The sequence below is a fragment of the Octodon degus genome, unplaced genomic scaffold (assembly GCF_000260255.1).
Source record: "Octodon degus isolate 3935 unplaced genomic scaffold, OctDeg1.0 scaffold00254, whole genome shotgun sequence".
Taxonomy (NCBI): domain Eukaryota; kingdom Metazoa; phylum Chordata; class Mammalia; order Rodentia; family Octodontidae; genus Octodon; species Octodon degus.
In genome coordinates this window covers 2456948-2477635 of record NW_004524830.1, presented here as the reverse complement: position 1 = coordinate 2477635, position 20688 = coordinate 2456948, and the positions used below count along the sequence as shown (strand labels likewise).

Below are 20688 nucleotides of genomic sequence, written 5' to 3'. Positions count from 1 at the left end.
GACTATGTGGTGCCAGGATGGGTGGTCATCAGTTGCTCACCCAGTTGCAAACCCAAGGAAGCAGCACTGTTCCAATCTGAGCACCAGGCAACAGGCACTGTGGGGAGGGGGCAGCAGGCCAAGGCCTGACTTTACCCCCAGTGTGGCAGAAAACTAACGCAAACCCCTGGGGCCAAGCAGGCCCCAGGGGAGCTCTGTAGGTGGGTAGGGAGCCATAAACAGCCTTTCCCATAGCCTGGGGCTTTGTTTTCTCTTTTTTCCTGGTTTTTGTGAGGGGATTTAGTCTTTTTTGTGAGGATTTTCGAGGCAGAGTCTTGGCTCTGTAGCTTCACTGGCCTAGAACTCTCAGATACTCCTGCCTCAGCCTATTATGCTCAGCTTCAGGTCTGCTCTAAAGTACACTTTTCTAGTCAGAGTGGATAAAAAATCCATGTTGTCCCCCAGAACCATGCATCCTGCCTGGCATCCTCAGGGCGCCAGACCCTAATTCTGGAGGCCAACAGGCTGTGTGCAGGCTAACAGGGTTGGGGGGGGGGCTGGTCCTGCAGGTGTCCCTCCTGCACCAGGACCAGACAGCGGGACTCACAAGGTCAGGGACTAGCAGAGTCTGGGGACAGCCCTGACTGTACCTGGCCACCTCACCCTCTGGTGTCCCAGAACTGTGTTGTCTTTCTGCAGTGCTTGAGGTCGAACCTTGGGCTTTCACATTCCATGCAGTAAGTGCCAGCCCCAGGCCCAGACTGCCCACACATTTGCATCACAATCCTCCCTCAGCAGGAGACCAGCACTGTGCTGCTCTGTGCTGTGCTGGGCACCACTGGGAGCCTGTATGGCACTAAGAGCCAAATGCCCACTGCCAGTGGGAGCACTTTCCCTCCTCATACCCCCCGTCAGGCCAGCAAAAGGTCTCAGAACGAGGCACTGAGTACATGCCTGTAATCCCTGCACTCTGGGAGGCTGAGGCAGGAGGACGGCAACATGGAGCTCAGCCTGGACAATTTAACAAGACCCTGTCAAAACAAAAACTTCAAAAGAGCTAAGGATGTAGCTCAGTGCAAAGGCTGATGCCCAGTACTGCAAAAGACAAGAGGACGAAAAGGAGGAAGGAGAAAGGGAAGAGGAGAGGGGGAAAAAAGAGAAGGACGAGGGGGAGGGAAGGGTGGAAGGGAAGTGGAGGAGGGGAAGGAGGGGGAGGGGAAAGAGAAGCACGAGGAAGAAGAGGAAGAGTAGCAGGAACTTATTAGTAGTAAGGAACTTGGGCTCTGGGTAGGGCAGGCTGCTGGGCCCTAGGACTCTGGTCTCCACACACTTTGCACACAGCAGGGTCATTACAGAGCTCAGAGTGCAAACCCTTCCTGACCAGGCAGCGCAAGGCTCCATTAAGAGCAGGCAGAAGGTGCCATGGGAGGAAGCAAGGGCCTGAGAGCTCCATAAGCCTGAGGTTCTCAAATTGGCCAGACTTTGAGAGTGCAGAGGCTCCGAGGCAAGTGTCAGGTCAGGAAGTGTCCGCCACAGAAGTGGTGAACTTGACCTCTTAGCTCTAGAGAGCCACAGAAGACACCTGAGCTGGAGCCGCACATGGAGGCTTGGCAAGGCAGCAACTGCTGGGCAGGGCACTGTCTCTCTGTAGAACCAACAACCAGTGCCATCTAGCGAGGGAAGGACAATCCTTGAAATCACAGCCAGAGCAGCCACAGGGTGGGAGGCAGGATCCCCAGCCCATCCTGTGACCCTCAGCCTGGGACCATCACCTACTGTGCCAGCTCCCTGCCCTGCCAGGGAGCTCCCTCTAGAACCCACTTGGGGACCTGCCCAGCAGTGGTTCAGCCTCACACGTCCCTTCTCACCAGCTGATGCCAGCATCTGGGGTCTTGACCAGGGCCAGAGCAGGACATGGTGACGCACACTGGCCATCCCAGCGTTCAGGAGCTGTGGCACGAGGAGCACAGTAAATTCAAGCCCAGCCTGGGCTACACTGAGACCCATCTCAGAAAACAGCAGCAGAAAAGCACAAGGCCAGGGCTGAGGTATAAGCCACCTGGCATGGGGCTGGGATAGGGTTAGATAGAGGGGTGGGGTGTTTCCTGGCTCCCCCCCAACAACAGGAGGCATCTGCAGTATGGTGATGGCCCTGACGGGATGTTCCACTAGCCCCTAGAAGCATCCACAGGCTCACTAGTGAGAGGGAGTGTGTGGACAGGGTGCTTTAGACAGCCCCACCATCCCCAACAGTTCACTCAGACTCCATGCACCTTGAGTGGAAGGGAGGTAGGAACGGTCACGGGCCACTTACAGCCGAGCTCCTCTCTGTTCCGCCTGACCACAGTATCAGCTTCTTGGGGTCCTGCTCCTGTCCTAGAGCACTGTCCGTCAGCCCCCCAGCTACTGGAGCCCAGAGTGTGTTATCTATCACTGCCTTCCTTGACTGTCGGTACACACTAGGTGCTCAATACACACGCACCATGAGAAGAACAAGTGGGGCTCAGGGTTTAATCCGATTTACCAACCCAAGTCCTGATATCTGGCTCTCCCCTGTAGTCCTGATATCCAGCCTCCTGGAGATGTGTGGGCTGGACCAACCCACCTCTCTGGTGAGTGAGCTCCCCTCTGGGGTGCTGGAAGGACATCAATGCCTCATGCCAGATGCTCAGTAAACAGGGGTTCTCAGCTAGGCACAGGAGCATACCTGAGGGGAGTCTTAGCTATGAGGAGGCTGAGGCAGGAGGCTCTCTGGAGCCCAGTCTGAGCAACACAGTGACTCCACCTTGAAGAAAAAGGAAAAAATAAAGGTTCCTTCCCAGGGTGCTTCTCTGTTGCCCCCAGGGCAAGTCAATGGCCAGAGGGTATGGAGATTGCCCACAGTTGCCCCACAGGCAGAGCCCATAGAGGTTGCTCCATTCTGACAGAGCCAGGAACACATGGTCTACTGGTGAGAGACCAAGCATAGCCCAAGAACACCGCAACACCACTCTGCTCTGACCACATGACACCCAGCCTGCTAGGCAGGTCTGGAAGAAGCCAGGTCAGGGGATGTCAGAATGGGAATAGGACCCAGATGTGATCACAGGGCTAGGCCTAGGGACCCCTCGAGGACAGAATAGCAGGGTGTGCAGGCCTTTCTGACAGTGCTGAGAGGATCTCTTGTTAGTTTGCAGTTTTATAACACTTGAGGTGTATTATTTATGTGATTAAAAGTAAATGTTCTCGGAGCTGGGGAGATAGCTCAGCAGTCTAAACACCTTCCTGGCAAACACAAGAACCTAGGTTCAATTCCCCAGCACTCATGCTGTGCAGCCGAGCTGGCACCCAAAACTGGATGTGGTGGCCCATGCCTGTAATCCCAGCACTGGGGAGGCTAAGGCAGGAGGATCACTATGAGTCTGAGCTGTGTAGTGAGACCCTGTACCAAATAAATACATAAAAGATTTTTTTTTTTTTTAAATTTAAGTAAATCTTCTCAGCCAGGTATACTGGCACACACCTGCAATCCCAGCACTCAGGAGGCTGAGGCAGGAGGATCATCACTAGTTTAAAGCCAGTCTGGGCTACATAGATCCTGTCTCAAAAAACTGGAACAAATAAGTAAATAAATAAATGTGAGTCTTTTGGCAATTTCTCATGAGTCAACATGCATGCAGCTCCACTCCCAGACAGATGAAAACATGTCTGAAAACAGACTCCTGCTTGCATCAGCAGCTTGACCTGTGAAACTGTCCTGCAGCAACCACACTGCCCCTCACCCTCGGAGTGACCCCAAGAGAGAGTTACCTAGGGTCTCCCCTCCATACACAGCCCGCAATGCTGGCAGATCAGGACCCTACAAGTTTAACAACGTCGCTGGTAATAAAACAGAACAGCTATAATATGTGTACCAAAATCATACATAGGAGTCCTCCTTCCTGCCATTTTCCTCTTAACACTCTAGGCTGCGGGTTTCACTGTGGATAATGAGAGCTGGGACAGCGGGGACAGGAATGGGGACCCCAGGTACCTCATGTTTTATTTTACTTATTTATCTATGTGTGCATTGGGATGAAGCCTGGGGTTGGCCTGCTTGACACTGTGCACACCGTCTAGCACCTCAGTACTTTGTTACAGTCCAGGAAGGTACAGGGGCACACACCTTGCAGTTCCAGTGCTCTGGGGTCAGGGCTAAGGCAGGAGGAACACTGGAGCCAAGGAGCTCAGGCCCAGCCTGGGGAGCAGAGAGAAAACGCCACCTCAATGGGGGGAAAAATTTCCTAACACAAAACTTTTAAGATACATATTCCCAGACTCTAGTCCCACCTCCATTGATTTAAAGTCTACCAGATAATTATTTTTCTTTGAGACCAGGGATGGCTTTGGTTGCCAGGAATAGCCCCCAAACTCCTGGCCACCATCTATCTCCCTACGTCAGCCTCCCCAGTGCTGGGATCACAAAGGCCATGCACAGGTGGGCCACTGTGCCCTGTCCAGATGAATCTAATGCCTGGCCACACTGCTCCCTACCGCGACACCTTTACAGCTTACAGGGCTTGGTTTTGGAACAGAAAAGCGATCCTCACTCTCCATCTGGACTGCTCTAGCGTCCAGATGCAGCTTGAGACCAGGTGGAGTGGGAGGTGACCCCATAGCCCTGTCAGTAACGCTCTGAAGGCCCAGGACGGGTTCCAGCGAGGCCGCAGCTGGGACTTAATGGCCTGTGTACCTGTTAAACAGCATGTTCAGGCCGCGCCCCGTGTTTACAGAAAGCGCTCAGGGCAGGACTCACTGGCACAGAATGCGCTCCGTGCCCTGCCCACCAGCCACCCCGGATCTCCTGGAGCCTTGCCCAGTTCCTCACTCAGCACCAGGCTCTCTCGGGTGCCCCCAGGCTCCTGGCTTCTACAGCTTCTGCCCTGCTGTCCCTAAACCTTGTGGAATCCTATTTCTATCCCTGCTGCCCTCCAGATAAAACCCAAGCCACTTACCCAGCACCCACAGCCCCACCATCTCGCTCCTGGCAAAGCCTGCCCAGAACTAGCAGGGACCCAGGGGACATGTTCTATAAACATACTCGGCCACTCTATGCCATGGTGTCTTGGCACCTACTATGCCCCAACCAGGTAAGCGAGCCATCCTGGCCGACCACACAAGACAGTAGCACCGACACAGCCTGCCCTCAGAAGCCATGCTGCTCAACAACAACATGCTGGGTCTCCAAGTCTCCCTGTCAGCACAGTCTCTCTCCTACAGCCCTCACCCCAGCCATGAGCTCCTGGACAGCCGAGCTTCTACCCTAACTCCAACACCACACAGAGCTGCCTCAGCAGAGGTTCCATCACCAGCTAAGCTGCAGATGGAACCTCCTTCTCTCCTGAAGGCCACCTCAGGGCTTGCAGACGCAGCCTGCCACTGAACCCACAGATCTGAGCCCTGGCTCAGGCAACCATGTGAACACTGGACACAGGCACACTAGTTTCAAGCGTCTGCCTGTGTTGGGCCCTCCAGCAGAATGGGTGCTCTGAGCTGCCACAAAGGACACCCCAGCTACTACCCAGGTCCTGGGGGCAGTACTAGGCACATTCTCAAGAGTCCCTACTACAGCTGACTTCAGCCCTCCTACACTGGAATGCACCCAGTGACCACAGTTGCCATGTAACTGGGACCTCTGGAGGGACTGTGAAAGGCTCCCATTCCTGGGACAGACAAGGCCTGGACACATGGGGGTTGAATAGTCCTTTCTAGGCTCTAGTCCAAACCCACGTACCCCCAGAAATCAGTAACCAAACTTCCCAAGTCCAAATTTACTGCTTGTTGAGGGAGCTGCCCATACCCCGCTAAGTCTTCTAGGAGGCCCTCAGTCAGCCCATCTGTAAAATGGGTGGCACTGCCTCAGGCTAAGCAACTCTGCCAAGCAGCTGCAGCTGGGGAGGACACAGAGGCTGACTGCCACTGTGGGGTGAGGTGCAGGGTATTTCAAAGGACAAAGGTTTGGTGCTGCACCTGACCCTTGCCACATTCCACAGTGACCTGGGGCCGCGTGATGTCCTCTAATCGGAGCCCACAGCCCCACCGGCTTTACAGCTTACCACGGCTTAGGCAGCCTGGCTCAATCCTCTCCAGCGCACAGCAGGGGGGCAGCGTCCTCACTGCCTGGGGAATCACCCAAGGTCACAGTCCTCCCCAGCCCACTGACATACCCTGCCCATCCTAAGGATGACAAAACTGAGCCCAAAAGGGATGTCCATGGCCAACAGGGGTGCATCCAGGTCTAAGGCGACCTCCAACCATCCTACCAGCTCCCTAGAGTCACAGTTTCCTGAGGTGCCCGCAGTACATCCTTGCACGCCCCTGCACGCCCCACCCCTCGGCTCGTGCCACCCCGCACCGCAATGACTCCCTGCGATGACTCCCTGGTCGCGGGCAGGCGGGCAGGCGGTTGCTAAGCGCTTACCCGCTCGCTCTCATAAAAATAAACTCCTTCTGGCTACAGACGCTGGACCAGATCCCCTCCCTTCTAGCCAACAAAAAAATGTTTTAATTTGAAAAAGATCTCCTCGGTGACATTTCTGTGCTCCTTGGCGATGCCAACTCGGGGCGCTGTGCTCATGTACACTTCAGGCCCGCAGACCCCCGATCACGGCCACCACGTCCTCCACCTCCCGGATAGGGGCCGGCCGGAGGTGGCACTGGAGGCCGGGCAGGACTAAAATAGCCAGGCCCGGCTGCCTACCACCCGGCGACAGTGCCCAGCACACCGGTGTCAGTACTCGACACACCCCGGCGATGGTCCCCGGGCCCAACGCTGCCCGGGGAATACGCGAACGTCCGCTCCGGGACTGCGGGAGTCCTGTCCCGGGCGCGCCCCTTCCCTGTCCCCGCGCCTCCGTGGCCACCCCGACCACCTGTCCCCGAGGCGAGGCCGCCTGCCACCCGCCACCCGCTCCGCACCGGACGGCGTCCGGACACAACGGCTCGGGGACACACGTGCACGCGGCAGACACAGCGCCACGCGCTCGGCCTTGGGCTCGGCCACACGGCGCCCGCCGGCGGACGTGAGCGCGAGACTGGGGACCCAGGCACCCCGGGAGCCGGGCCCAACCATGCCGCCCCCACCCGCCGGACCAGGCCTGCGCCCCGGCCACCGCGACCCCCGCCAGCGAAAGGTCCCGCCCGGGCTTACCTGGGCGTGCGTGTGCGGCTCCCCCAGACCGAGCTGCCAGCCTACCAGAACCAGAACTCCGGGCTCGGGGCGCGGGCGCGAGCTGGCGACGCGGAGCGGGTGGCGGGCGACTACTGCGTCCCGGCCTCGCGCGGCTGTTGTCTGAGCAGGCGGCTCTGCAGCGCCCATCCTGCCGGGTGGAAAAATACCGGCGGGGCGGGGCAGTGGGGCGGGGCCTGGGAGGGGCCCGGTGTGGGGGCGGAGTCTGATCCGAGTGGGGCGGGGCCAAGAGGGCGAGGGCGGGGTGAGGCGGGGCCCGAGCTACAGCTCCGCCCATGAGCCTCGCACCGGCGCGCTCACCCGGCCCGGGAGCACAAAGACCCGGCTAGTAAAGCTTGTTACCTCGTGTCAGCGCTGACGCCTCGCGGCAACTATCTCTGAACACTGCTACTTCCCACTGGGCTCTGGGGAGAACCGAGCAGCCTCCCCAATGCCTTGGGCAGTGCCTCCTGGGATTCTACTTGAAAGCCAGTGTGGGCACGTTGGCCGGTGGCGTCCAGAGCCTTGGACTCCCCGCGGTCTGCAACAGACAAACCAACCAACCTTATCCCGGGGATGTAAGCCCGGGGTGCTTCGCCAGGGGGGCGCAGGCGCCCCGGCCCCCACCCTTGCGGGTCCCCCCCGCCCCATGAACAGGGCTCAGGCTCCCTGGGCATGTGGGCCTTGCAAATCAAAGCAGAAAGGCCAAAGACCCAAGAGTGGTTCCAGGGTGACCCTTGCACCTGGACTTCCCAGCCCAGGGCAAGTAGTAAGGGGTAAGGTGGAAGGGGGAGTCTGACCCAAAGGGGATGGAGGGCAACAAAAGGCTCAGAAGATCAAGCTAGGCTCTGGAGGGGTCTGATTCTTGGGCCTCTCTAATGTAGGGGTCTGCTAACTCCTGCAGGGCGGGTGCTTATCCGTCATTCCTTTCGTTATTTATAGATATTTGGTTTCTTTGAGACAGTGTCCGGCTATGTAGTCTGGGATGGTCTTGAACTCAAGTATCCACCTGCCTCAGCCTCCTGAGTCCTGAGATCACAGACATGCACTACCATGCCCAACTACACTTAACTGTATTTTGCGACTAGGCTAGGCCATGTGCTCAGGCTGACCCTGAACACCTGGGCTCTGTGGTCTAAAGATTCTCTTGCCTCAGCCTCAGTTACCTGTAGCTGTTACTGTGTGTTAGGCTCTGTGCAAGACCTGTAAATGTAAGCCTTTCTCCTTATAACATTGCTGGAGACCAGCACTAGTATTTCCTTACTGTATTTATTTATTTGTATTTAGGGCAGGGTCTACAGAGTCTCACTGCCTAGATCAGACTCGGACTCGTAGTGATCCTCCTGTTTATAGCCTCCCAGATGCTGTGATTACAGACATGTGCCCCCATGCCCAGTCTCAATTGCTGGTTTAGCGTGCCCCAGGGGTGGGGCCAGCATGGCAGGCCTGGGATCAGGCCTGGGGATCAAACTCCCGGCCCCTGATTCTGCTTCAGCAGGCGCTTTAATCTGCTGAACTATTTGGCTGGTCCTTCTTTATTATAAAGAACAAAATATTCAACTGCAGAGAGCCACCAAGGGACGCAAGTCAGGAGGCCACTCATCTGGTAGATAATCCATGTGGAATCCTGGTCCCAGGACCTGGATGTAACCAGTGGCACTTAGTCCTCCAGCCCTTAATTCTACCAGAAAACAGCACTAGAAGCTGAGTGTGCTATGCATGGCTTTATTCCCAGCACTCTGGGAGACCACTGGAGAAATGAATGGATCTAAAACTGATGTGGAAAACTGACCCATGTAGGCAAACTTTCATTGGGGCCCACCTCAGCCACATCAAACAGTGGGGGTGCCTTCCTCAGTGCCCCCCAAGCCCCACCCGCCCCTGCTACATGGGTGTCTGACCTCTGGTAAGTGACAACAGACAGCAGAGGCATGGGCCTCAGTTTCTCCTCTAGATCCCTATTAACTCCTAAAATGGGGCCCCAAATTATTCCTACTGGAGTCTCTGGACTTTTGTCTCAGAGTACTTTTGTCTCAGGTTTTCCCTGGTGTCATCCATGCTGAATATATAGGAGAAATCAAGGTTATCATTCAGTCTACCCAAATCATTGCTCAGATCATCTCAGACACTCATGTTGTTCAATTGGTCCATTTTTCCCTTGGCAAAAATTGGAAGATTTATAAATAAGAAAAAGCAGTCCAGAGGTTTTAGATCTTCTAACATCTATTGGTTCAACAGATTAAACAAAACCGCCCCAAGATGGAATTGGCTATTGAAGTAAAAATATTGAAAGGTGCAAATGTTTGTTTCAGGGGGCCCAGCCCTAGCTCAGTTCTTTAAGTGGCTGCTTCCACAATGCTGGCAGCCTCAGTTTGCTGTAGTTGATCCCCACAACACTCCAGCCATGCAAAAGTGCCCTGAAGGCATTCAAGGAGCAAAACACACACACACACACACACACACACACACACACACACACACACAAAATTCCTTATGCGGTTCAATCCCCCAGCACCACATGCCAGTCAGCCCCGCCCCCTGGTGGGCTGAGCTGGCCACACACACACACACAAAATTCCTTATGCGGTTCAATCCCCCAGCACCACATGCCAGTCAGCCCCGCCCCCTGGTGGGCTGAGCTGGCCACACACACACACACACACACAAATAAATCAATAAAATTTAAAAAAAAAAAAAATGTTTGTTGCAGTTAGTGCTGGCACCACTGGCGTGAAGCATAGCCTCTAGATGTGGCCACTACAAGTCTACAGTGGTTGGGCAAGATTTCTTACCCTATCATAGTGCTAACTTGGAGGGATGCAGAAGGCCTTTTTGGATATTTCTCTCCTTATGGCCTCCCCAGTCTATGGGGTCATAACATGGGACCATTTTTGGCCAGATCTAACTTCCTGGTAAGGCATTAGTTGCTGCAACAAGTTTTCTTTTCCTCTCAAGGGCTTGGTAAAAATAAGCAAGGGACAAAACAACTTCTTCCACTTATTCCTGAAAGGGACTGTTTTGGCAATAGGCTACTCATCCTCACATTTTTCAGGAGAGGCTTTGATCTCTCTCCCTCTCCACAGACAGTGTCCAAGATAACGTGAATGTTTGATAACCCTGTTTGGGTTGATCAGCAACCCCTCACTCAGGAGAAGAAAACGTCAGCTCATGAACAGATGATGGCAGGAAACCTAGAATACTCCAATAGCCCTTGGAATACCCCAATTTTTGTGATCAAAAAAAAGTCAGGAAGATGGAAACTGCTATAGGACTTGTGGGCAGCCAAAATATGGAACCTACAGGAGTGCTGCAACAGGGATTGCCCAATCTTGAAGCTATCCCTTTACATTTTTCTCTTATTGTGATTGATTTAAAAGATTGTTTCTTTTCTATCCCCCTCTACCCTCAAGACAAAAAAAAAAAAGTTTTACTTTTAGTTTACCCTCTATTAATAATCAGGCCCCTATGTGACACTTTCAGTGGTGTTCTCTGCCACAGGAAATGGTGAAGTCTAACTATGCCAAGAGTTTGTGGCTGCAGTACGACAGGCCTATCCATCTGCATACCTTACCCATTACATAGATGATATTCTTCTAGCACATGAGTCCCTATCCATCTTACATCAAATGTTTATCCAATTAGATGATACTCTTCACGATGTCTCATGATAGCCACCAAACAGGTATAAACTATGACACCCTTTTCATATTTGAGACACCTCATTCAACAGAAACATTGTGCCCCAAACTGTTCAGATCCAGGTTAAACATCTTACAACCTTAAATGATTTTCAGACTTTACTTGGTAACACTGATTGGCTCCACCCAGCTCTTAAGCAACTACTCATGATTTAAGTCCTCTCTTCTATGTTCTCAAGGGAGACTCAGCCCCTACTTCTAAAAGAACACAACAGAGGTTAGAACTGCCTTAGATAGTTAATCTGACTCTTTCTAATGCTCAGATCTCTAAAGTTGACCCATCTCTGCCAATGCTTTTAGTTATTTTCCCAACTCAGCATGTGCTCACTGGGGTTCTTTGGCAGCCTTGGGGTCCCTTACAATAGTTACATATGCCACATACTCCACATAAAACTATTACTCCTTGTCATAATGCTGTGGCAGAACTGATCACATGTGGATGAATGCGTGCAATGCAACCCTTTGTCATGAGGTGCAAACTATCATTGTTCCCTTTTCTTCAGTCCAACAAAAATCTTTATGGTAATTTTCATTCTTTTGGCAGTCTGCACTGGCTAACTTCCTGGTGTTATTGATTGTCACTATCCTTCAGGTAAATTAATTGAATTTGCTTCCCTCACACCCTTTGCCTTCCCTTCAAAAATAAGTTCAGTACCCGTAGCAGGGGGGCATTTCCAACTTCACACAGGGGTCAGCTTTTGGGTAGGAGAGTTGATGTAACAGCTTCCTCTTCCAGAATACAGAAAATAGGTTTCTCTTCTGTATAAAAGACTGAATTACCAGCAGTCATATGGGCCCTGCAAGATCATTCATCCACTCCAATTAACCTCTTTTCAGATAGTGCTTATGTCTATAGTGTATTGTGCCACATTAAAACTGCCACTAGGATGGGAGAAAGTTTGGCAGTCTAAGCACCTGCCTGGCAAGTATAAGGACCTATGTTTGATACCTGGTACAACATGTTGTGCCAGCCTCAGGTTCCTGGGAGTGCCATACCAGCCATCAAAACAGATGTGGTGGTGCACACCTGTAATCCCAGTGCTGGGAGGCTGAGACAGGAGGATCACTATCAGTCTGAGCTAGGTAGTGAGACCTTGTACCAAATACATTTTTTTAAAAAATGTTTCTCATGTATAATACACCTTCCCTCACTTTCTGCAGGAGTCCTTCTACAGGAGCCAATCCCTAATTCACCCCAATCATCTTTGGCAGATGGATGTCACACACATTCCTGGATTTGGTTATTTATGCTGGGTCTACATTTCAATGGACACTTCTTCAGGATTCATTTTTGTTCCTGCCTGCACTGGTGATGCAGCTAAACATGTCATTGTTTACTGGATGCCTGTAGTGCCCTTGGCTGCCCATGAACACTTAAAATTGCCAATGGCCCAGCATACACAAGTGCTGCCACCAACAGTTTTGTAAAAGTTCGTATTTCCCTTATCACAGGGATTCCTTATAACCCTCAAGGTCAAAGAATTGTTGAATGCACTCATCATATGATCAAAATTCAATTACAAAAACATAAGGGGGAATCTTTCCCTACAAAATTTATACCACATAATAGGCTTCACTTGGCAATATATACCATTAACTTTTTAAGTTCTACAGATATGAGCACAGCAGCAGAGAGACAATTCCATCAAGTAAAACCGAAAGGCTAAGAAAGGTAGAGAGATCTCTGCCCTGGACTATGAAAGGGACGCAGTCCACTACTTACCTGGGACAGAGGAGATGCTTGTATTTTTCCAGAGAATGCTGAGCAACCTATTTGGGTACTAGAGCATGCTGTCAGGCTATATCATCACGCCAGATCTGGAGAAGTTGGCAACGATAAGACTAGATTTGATGTGGGGCTTATTGAAGGAACTGACAAAATGGAAATCAAAAGTCTAAATAAATGATAAAATATAGAGGGATAATTGAATTAAAAGTTACCATTATTAAGATAAAATATAAAACATACATATTAATTATAGATAAAAGATTCTATTTCTCCAAAATTTTTCTGATAAGAGATGTCTGCTAATTGAAGAATAACAAAATCTGTGTATATATGATTACAAATTTCTAAAAATTGTAATAGAGTTACTATAGTTAAATTTGGTCAAAAATGTATTTGAGTGCAATCTTATTTTGTAAAGATGTTTATGTGTTCTGTGTACTTGTTCATGTGTTTATATGTAATTCTGTGAACAGCTGTTCCTCCTTTTATTTGAGCTCAAAACTTTTTCTCTTTTTCAACCATTTGTTCATAATACAATCTGGGCTATAGACTTCAAAGCATGGTAACTTTTCCTAAGTTACCAGCTAGCCTAAATGATACCATTTTACTAAGAGCTCATTTAAAAATTAAGGTAACTAAACAACAACTCTTTAGAGTGGGGGGAAATTGTTGGACAGGACTCCAATTGGGGAATACCGGGGTGACCAGCCTTTGTTCATCAATAAGGAACCCCAAGTCATCTCAATAATCTTTTGGGAGACACCCAAAATAAATTAGTCATTGGGAAAGATAAAGTTTATTTTTTTTAATTACAATAATTTTTCTCATAAAAGGTGCTCTTGATTCAAAACTAAATTAAGAAACAAAGGTTTTCATGTGGATGGTAATTCACAGCTGTTGGTCTCCTGATGTATTAAATGTATTCATCATTCTGGAAGTACAGGTATTCCAAAATGTAAAACAAAGATTGCTTATTGTGATAAGATTTTTCTTTTAGATTTATACCTTTGCCTTTAACAAAAACTTATGATGTATATCCTATGAAAGAATGACAAACTAGGTTAAATCTTTTTATGTATTACATAGAGATAATTGGTTCAGGGGGTTATGTTATGTCAAAATGAAAATGTATGTCACAAAATGTCACCGGGATCGTCATGCTCTAAAGTTACATATAGCTTTGATTTGTAAATTTGTGTGTAAAAATATGTAACTGTCATCCATTAACATTCTATAAGAATTTAAATATTAGAATATCCATATCTTAAAGAAAATAACAGTTCTATTTTATGTTCTTAGGTGTTTGATATTCAGATAAGATAGTAATGTTATACTTACTGGCTCCATTTACAGGATAATGTCATTAAGTTTCTCTTCTGGATGTTTAACAACTGAGATTTAGAGACAAAAAAAAGTAGAGACAGATGGCCTAGCGGATAGCCAGTATTTTGGCCCTAGCCTTCCTAACTCAGTGAGGACATAAGAGAACTCTGCTGCAACATCCTGTAACTCAGTTGAGTCCCTGATTTTCTTCTTTCTTTCTTTCTTTCTTTTCTTTTCTTTTTTTTTTTTTTTGGTGGTACCAGGGATTGAACTCAGAGTCCCTGATTTTCTGATCAAGGAGGTTATGGAAACACAGAGGAAAGTGATCAACAGTGTGTCTAGAGAGAGTCACCTGGAAAGAAAAAAACCTCTTAAGCTTTCACAGAAAGCCAGTTGGTCAAGCAATGGCCATGACTCATCCAGGTGGCTGATACTGACAGAAGATCTAAGAGGTGCTGGACATGGTTCCAAGGTGAATCCTGGGGAGTTTTAAATGGCCTGGATAGAGATCAGGAAGTTAATTCTTATTAATACAGGTCTCACTCTAACTTGATCTTAACTATCCAGCAGAAACAGTAACCACAAGATGTGAAAAGAAACACCATAATAATATGCTGACCTGTTAAAGGTTCAATTCACTAACAACTTCTGACAATTGCCAACTGTACTGATAACTCACTACTTTTGTGGACTATTGGACTACATAGGGTTAAATTGCTGAATATAACTACGAAAAATCTTTGGAGTGGCATCAGGAATGAAAAGGTCTGCTTAGCCAGGTGCAGGGGCCAGGGTTCCATCCCCAGCATGCCATCCCAGCCCTGCCCCCTAGGGCACGCTGAGACAGTGACTGAGACTGGGCATGGTGGCGCATAACTGTAATCTCAGCAGTTGGGAGGCTGAAAACAGGAGGATAACTATGAGTCTGATCTGTGTAGTGAGACCCTGTAGAACCTGAACTAAAAATACATTTTTAAAAAAAGAATGAAAAGGTCTTCTAAAGAGTTCTCCAAATACAGCTTTTCCAATTGCAACAAAACAAAAAAGGGAGAGATGTTGGGAGCCACTGAAGTTGGAAACTGGTCATATGTATGAGAACAGGACTAGGTCTCAGTGTCTAAAGCAGTCAAGCTACCTTAGTCCTGAGAAAAGCATCCTGCCTGGTCAATGTCAGCTATTAGTCACTGGGCCACCTTCTGTCACATGATGCTAACTGCAAAGGTATAAATAAATGCCCCTAATATTGTTCTGGGGGTCTTTTGCCAATCAGGCATAGGCTACCACCTAACCTAGATCTTGTCTTCTTGTCTATCCTTTCTTTATTCCTGCTGTTGTTTCTCCCCAGGGTACATTGAGACACCAATGAGTCCCTATCTTCAAGCTTGAGCCCAGTTTGAACAATTTATCAATTTAAGGAGACACTGCCTCAAAAAGTAAAAATGGCTAGGAATGCAGCTCAGTGCGAAGGCCCTGGGTTAAACCCCCAGTACAATGCAGCAGGCAAACTTGTCCAAGCACACAGAGTCACAGAGAGAAAAGAGGAGCAGTCAGGAAGTGCTCCTGCCTCTGTTTCAGGGAATGCTGGGAAGGAACTTGTCCTGCAGAATGACCATGAGGGAGAGCTTCCCTAAAGCCAAGGGACATACAAGTGTGACACAGACCTGCTGTGAGGCCTGTTCCTCATCCATAACTCAAAGTAGTAAACCCAGCCTCCTCACTGAGCTCTATGCCTAGCAGAGGCAAAGGCAGGAGGGTCCTGTGAGCCCCAGAGTACAAGGCCAGACTGCAGCAGTGACCCATCTGTCACAATTCCTGGCACCAGTACCACAGCTATCTGCTGGCTCATCTGTGCCACCTGCTGGGCCTGGGCCTGGCAGACAGAGCCTGTATAGCAGGTGAGCTCTTGGCAGCAGAAGGGGCCTTTGAGGAGACACCAAACTCTGACTCCCAACCCTACTTCCAGGTGTGGCCCACACTGTGCCCCCTCAAGTACCCCCATCCTGATGTCTTGGGCCCTCCTGAAGCCTGCATCCCAACCTGGGCAGTGCCCAGTGGGACCTGGAGCACAGGGGTCATCAGAAAACACCACAGATATGGCGGGAGTCGGGGGGAGGAGAGGGGCTCACATTTTTCTCCCCTTGGTGGGAACAGGAGAAGGCCCCAAAACCATACCTGCCAGGGACAGAGAGAGTGCGGTTCACTGGCCACTGCTGCAGATACTGTAATGGGCCACCCCAGGTCACCACAACCCCTTCTTCTAGAGCAGCTCATCTGTGAGCTGGCAACCCTGGGTCCGAGAGCAGCACTTACCTGTCAAGCCCTGGATGGGAACAGCAATACTGATTTAAGGACCAGAGCTTGTGGGAGGAGTTGGAGTGACTCATAGCAGGCCCTGAAGAAAAGAGAGGTATTTTATTTAGTTTGTTTTGAGGCAGAGTCTCCCTAAGTAGCTCAGGCTGGCCTCAGACTTGTCGGCCTCCTGCCTCAGCCTACTCCCAAGAGCTGGGATTATCAGTGCACACCACCACACCCAGCAAGAGGCACTTTTTGACTTGGAGCTCTATCCTAGGCCTCAGGGCCTGGTGGGCTGTATGGGGAGAGGTCTGTGATGACCACTGGTCACCTCTTCTCAGAAGTTTGCCATGCCTGGACATCAAGACCCAGACTGACTCAACTTCTACAAGTAAACCACAGGCCATGAGTTCCAACATGACGCAAGTACCATCTGCCATGAACTAAAGGTGGAAGAAAGCAGGGCATACAGTGGTGGCCAGGCCTCTGGAATCCAAAGATCCTTTAGCCAGGTATACAGTGATGCCCACAGTCCCTATACTCTGGGAAGGTGAGGCAGGAAGATCACAAGTTCAAGTCTAACCAGACAATTTAGTGATTCAATAAGACCTTGCCCAAAAGAAGAAATAAAAATGGGGCAGGGGATATAGCTCAGTATAAAGGCATTGGTTTCAACCTGCAGCACTACAAAATAATAATAATTAATAATAATAATAAAGAAAATGTTAAGTGAAGAAAAAGAACCACACATGAACTCACACGAATTTCTCTTCATCCCATTGACAATGTGGGGTAGCAACTGTCCCCATGGCACTAAGGTGTTAGGAGCCACTTCCACTCCCCCACTGCTGCCTCATGTCTAGCCTGGAGGCCCAGCTTATGGCCCCTGTGCTCCCTCTGTGTCTGTGCCCATCTGACAGGGATGGAAGGTGCCAGGGCCCCATTGTCTGTCTAGTCCCAGAGCCTGGCAGTGCGGCCAGGCAGTGCCCAGCCAGTGCCCCATCTCCACGTGGTCTTCACAGGGTACCTGTCCCCACATGTGTGATTTCCTCTCTTCTACGGATGGCCAGAGTGGACTCCCAGTGACTCCAGCCCTGATGGCCACCTCCTCACTTTGCCTCAGTTTCCTTTCTGTGCCCACAGCAGCTTAGTCAAGGTGACCCAGAGTGGCCTTCTCTACCCGTAAAGCCCAGGACCCTGTCAACCAGCAGGTCTGGGATCTGAGGCTGTAGGTCCCCATCCAGCCTCTGCAGAGGTTGTGAGGAGCAGTACCTTGCAATCTTCTACAAGTTCCCAGGGCTTGTAGAAGCCCTGGCAACAGAGCCCCACTCCAAGGCCCCATCACACTTGGGAAACTTAAAACCCCCAAGGCATACCTGGGTGTCCCCTCGATAGTGAGCACTTGCCTGGCATGCATGAGGCCCTGGGTTCCATCCCCAGCACCAGAAAACAGAATCCTGATGTGCCTGGCTCCCCTCATAAATTTTAACTTACTTGAGCACAAATCTCTCTTTTTACCCCGCTAAGGGTACTACACTAGGCCTGGTGGCACATGCCTGTTATCCCAGCACACAGGAGGCTCAGGCAGGAGGATTACCATGAACTATGTAGTAAGACCCTGTCTCAAAACTCAAACAGAAATAATAAGACTATCCCAGTAGTGGATATTGCCCAGAAGGCATGGCCGGGGTACCAGGCGCCCAGGTAACCACAGCTGTCCCTCATCCCTCTGCAGTCAACTTCCCCTGCATTCTTGCTTGCCTGAGCTTCTCTGTGGCCACCTTCTATTTAGTTATCCACCCCCCTCAACACAACAATTCAAACTATTCCTAGCCTGCAGACAATAAACAAAGCCGGGAGGCAGCACAGCCGGGTTTGTTCCCACTTATGGCCTGATCCGAGGCCACACTGATTGGGCCCCCACAGGTCCTCTGTTCCTGGCCGGTGGTTTGGCTTAAGTCCCAGAGCCTGTAAGTCCCTTGGCCTAGGTGACCCAAGTACCCCCAGGCAACCTTCCCAGGGGTTAGAGGCTCAGGAGGACAAATGACAGATGCCTGGCCACACAACACAGCTGAGACAATCCCTGTCACCCCTCTCAGTTTCCAGCTGTGGGCAGTTGTGGGGCTCCAGACAGGGTAGGGTCAGGCCACAGGCTCTGCAAGGGTCAGCTTGAGCCAAGCTTCATGAAGCCAGTGGCAGGTCCCAGCAGCACTGAAGGGGAGGCCAGGCCCAGGTCAGAAAGAGCATTAGTCATGACTGTCACCCTGCTGTCTGTCACCAAGAGCAGACCACAGGGCAAGGGGGGACAGGAAGAGAAGAATCAAGCAAGATATGATTGTGAACACTGATAATCCTAGCTCTTGGGAGGCTGGGACAGGAGGATTGCCTTGAGTTTGTGGTAAGCCTGGGCAACAGAGCCAGAATTTGTTTCAAAAACAAGATAAACAGAAAAAGAGTTCAGGTATGGTTGAGGGGTCTGGGGTGGGTCCCTGAGAGTGACTAGGGGACAGCAAGAAGCCACACCTTCACTGTGCTGGCAGACAGGGTAAGTGGTGGGCACCGGCCCCATGTGAACTTGATCTTGGCCAGGGGTGTCACCATGCGTCTCCTTCATCCCTTGATACCCATGCCACTTTCTGCAAGCTGGGCAAAGGAGAGGATGTCACCAGTGGGTGCTTCCACATGGTCAGGGCCACAGGAAGGTGTGGGGATGGAGTCGGAGGGCCCTGACATCCTCCATTCACAGATCTGTGACCATCACTAGGGCAGGAACCCAGCCACTGTCAGCACCAGGGCTTGGCTGTCTTCAGAGCTTATAGCCAGCTGTGTCACTCTGGGACAGCCTGGCCCCAACCAGAACTTCTCATAGCACTCAGGATCATTCAGCCTCAGCCCCAAACCTTTTAGAGCCTCAGTTTCCTGACCTGAAATAGAAGGGCAAGCAGAGAAGGGACTTCCTCGGAGCCCTGAGGGACCTCGCAGCTAGGCATGACTGTAGCCCCTGTATTTGGGGAGGCTGAGGCAGGAAGATCACAAGTTCCAGTCCCACCTAGGCAGTTTAGTGAAATCTTTTTCAAAATAAAAAATAAAAAGAGCTGGGGGTGTACCTTATGCTACACTTTCAAGACTATGAGTTTGCTCCCCTATACAACAGCAACAACAAAAAAGGGCAGGGTGAAAGTCTCCAAGATTTTCCCACCCTCTACTCTGGATTCTAGGGTTTCTGTCACTCCCCAGAGCCACCTGGCTTGAGCCTCTCCACTTGGCATTCTACAGGAGTCCCTGTGGTCATCTTCCTGTCTGTCTCAGGTCTCAGTCCCCCTCTTGGGAAGATTCTGGTGGTCCTGATGTCTTGGGGGACCCCAGGACCTTTCACATTAGTAGGCAACCTCTGCAACAAATCACCATTTCCAGGCGAGGTCACAGCTTCAGGAGCCCAGGGTGAGCCTCGCACAGTCTGTGTGGGGGAAACGGCACTCAGGCCAGACAGGTTGTAACCTTGGAAAGTCACCTAGGGAATGGTGGATGAGCAGGTAAGGACCGGAATCAGACCCAGCCAGAGCAGGGCACCAGGGCACCTAGGCCATCTGTCATCTCTGGGGGAGGTGGGAGGTGGAGGGAGAGTCCAGATCACAGACAGCACTCACCATCCCCTGGGAGGACCCACTGATTCCTCCCTACTTTGCCCTTGCTCTCCCTCTGTCAGCCCTAGAGCCTGAACTAGACCCTTACCAGTGCTAGGAGACCAGTCTTTCACTGAATTACACCTGCAGCTCTAAGATCATTTTTAAATAAAAACTCTAAAACCAAGCACTTGGTACCCCTGCACATCCCCTTCCTGGAGAAGGAAGCGTCTGCACAAATTCTCCCAGAAGAGTCCCTGATGAAGCTCCTTCCCCTGGGCCCTGCTTCTGCCTCTCTGGGGACCAGGTGCTTCTAACCCCAGCCACATGGGGTTTAACCATGCAGTTCCCTCTGCTGGATGCTCTTCTTCTCCTGCTTCCTCCTCATTCCTCCTTTCCTCCTCCTCCTCCTCCTCTTGGTGCTAAAGGGATTGAACCCAGGGCCTTGGCACTGAGCTACATCCCTACATCCCTAGCTCCCCAACCCTTTTTTTGAGATAGGGTCTTATTGAGTTGCCCAGACTGAGCTCAAAGTTGCCAATCTCCTGCCTCAGCCTCCCAGAGTGCTCAGATTACAGTGGTGAGCCATTTCTCCCCCATAGTATGACTGATATCAGGTCTTTCCTGGCATACATGGCTTTTGACAGGACCCTCCCTTTGGCCTCAGTTTCCACCTGTGCAGATGGGGGCCTCTCCTCTCGGCCTCAACACTCCCAGCTCAGTCCCCACTCCTAGGAGACAGTTTGTATGGGTACACCAGACCCTCCTGACTTAGGCCTCTTGGCAGCCAGCCCTGCCAGCTGCTCCCAGGCTGTAGGCCTGAAGTTCCCTGAGTCTCTTCTATAGAGCCTTCTGCGA

The 20688-nt window shown here is 50.8% G+C and overlaps 1 protein-coding gene across 4 annotated transcripts in view; it reads right to left on the bottom strand.

The window, feature by feature from the left end:
- The window catches only part of Slc6a6 (solute carrier family 6 member 6), a 52023-nt gene extending 44713 nt beyond the window's left edge, over positions 1-7310 (bottom strand). For 3 of the 4 annotated variants that reach the window (XM_023706360.1, XM_004646110.2, XM_023706363.1), the window contains exon 1: positions 7148-7310. The gene's annotated coding sequence lies outside the window, so the exon portion shown is untranslated. Of the gene's footprint in view, positions 1-4123; positions 4143-7147 lie in introns of those variants that run through there. The other variant, XM_023706361.1, reaches the window with a different exon arrangement.
- Between the last annotated feature and the right edge of the window lie 13378 nt (positions 7311-20688).